The sequence below is a fragment of the Perkinsus marinus genome (genome assembly GCF_000006405.1).
Source record: "Perkinsus marinus ATCC 50983 genomic scaffold scf_1104296956890, whole genome shotgun sequence".
Lineage (NCBI taxonomy): Eukaryota > Perkinsozoa > Perkinsida > Perkinsidae > Perkinsus > Perkinsus marinus.
The window spans coordinates 1-1,318 of record NW_003207319.1 but is presented as its reverse complement, the minus strand read 5'-3'; the positions used below and the strand labels follow the sequence as shown (position 1 = coordinate 1,318).

The window sequence follows — 1,318 nt, the reverse complement described above, 5'->3', positions numbered from 1 at the left end:
TCCTGGCAGTGGCTTACAGCAGCATTAGGCTCTAGTCGGGTATGAGGAGCAGGAGCAGGTTTGCTCACTCCGCAAAGGATACAGGAAGATTATTGATTTATGCAGGTATTTTGTGTGTCACTTTAGCTTAGTAGCAGAGCGTCTGCTTTGTAAGCAGAAGGTCGTCAGTTCAATCCTGGCAAGCGGCTTATAGCACCATAAATTTCTGGTCTGGTACGAGAACCAGGAGCAGGATGGCCCATTCTGTGAACGGGACAGGAAAATTATTGATTCATATACTTAATCTGTGCGCCACTTTAGCTTAGTGGTAGAGCGTCTGCTTCGTAAGCAGAAGGCCGTCAGTTCAATCCTGGCAAGTGGCTTACAGCAGCATTAGGCTCTAGTCGGGTATGAGGAGCAGGAGCAGGTTTGCTCACTCCGCAAAGGATACTGGAAGATTATTGATTTATGCAGTTATCTTGTGCGGCACTTTAGCTTAGTGGCAGAGCGTCTGCCTTGTAAGCAGAAGGTCGTCAGTTCGATCCTGGCAAGTGGCTTATAACACCATAAATATCTGGTCTGGTACGAGAAGCAGGAGCCGGATGGCCCATTCTGTGAACGGGACAGGAAAATCATTGATTCATATACTTAATCTGTGCGCCACTTTAGTTTAGTGGTAGAGCCTCTGCTTCGTAAGCAGAAGGTCGTCAGTTCAATCCTGGCAAGTGGCCTACAGCAGCATTAGGCTCTAGTCGGGTATGAGGAGCAGGAGCAGGTTTGCTCACTCCGCAAAGGATACAGGAAGATTATTGATTTATGCAGTTATTTTGTGTGCCACTTTAGCTTAGTAGCAGAGCGTCTGCTTTGTAAGCAGAAGGTCGTCAGTTCAATCCTGGCAAGTGCCTTATAGCACCATAAATTTCTGGTCTGGTACGAGAACCAGGAGCAGGATGGCCCATTCTGTGAACGGGACAGGAAAATTATTGATTCATATACTCAATCTGTGCGCCACTTTAGCTTAGTGGTAGAGCGTCTGCTTCGTAAGCAGAAGGTCGTCAGTTCAATCCTGGCAAGTGGCTTACAGCAGCATTAGGCTCTAGTCGGGTATGAGGAGCAGGAGCAGGTTTGCTCACTCCGCAAAGGATACAGGAAGATTATTGATTTATGCAGTTATTTTGAGCGCCACTTTAGCTTAGTGGCAGAGCGTCTGCTTTGTAAGCAGAAGGTCGTCAGTTCAATCCTGGCAAGTGGCTGATAGCACCATAAATCTCTGCTCTGATACGGGAAGCAGGAGAATGTCAGCCCACTCCGCAAAGGATACAGGAAGATTATTGATTTA

At 47.2% G+C, this 1,318-nt stretch overlaps 7 non-coding genes across 7 annotated transcripts; all 7 read left to right on the top strand.

Annotated features, from left to right (window-relative positions):
- Positions 1–116: 116 nt before the first annotated feature.
- Positions 117–188, top strand: Pmar_PMAR003093. The gene has a single exon. It is a non-coding gene; the product is annotated as a tRNA-Thr (tRNA).
- Positions 189–290: 102 nt separating this feature from the next.
- On the top strand, positions 291–362 carry Pmar_PMAR003092. The gene has a single exon. It is a non-coding gene; the product is annotated as a tRNA-Thr (tRNA).
- A 102-nt stretch (positions 363–464) lies between these two features.
- Positions 465–536, top strand: Pmar_PMAR003091. Its single transcript has one exon. It is a non-coding gene; the product is annotated as a tRNA-Thr (tRNA).
- A 102-nt stretch (positions 537–638) lies between these two features.
- Positions 639–710, top strand: Pmar_PMAR003090. Its single transcript has one exon. It is a non-coding gene; the product is annotated as a tRNA-Thr (tRNA).
- Positions 711–812: 102 nt separating this feature from the next.
- On the top strand, positions 813–884 carry Pmar_PMAR003089. The gene has a single exon. It is a non-coding gene; the product is annotated as a tRNA-Thr (tRNA).
- Positions 885–986: 102 nt separating this feature from the next.
- On the top strand, positions 987–1,058 carry Pmar_PMAR003088. Its single transcript has one exon. It is a non-coding gene; the product is annotated as a tRNA-Thr (tRNA).
- Positions 1,059–1,160: 102 nt separating this feature from the next.
- Positions 1,161–1,232, top strand: Pmar_PMAR003087. Its single transcript has one exon. It is a non-coding gene; the product is annotated as a tRNA-Thr (tRNA).
- Positions 1,233–1,318: the final 86 nt, after the last annotated feature.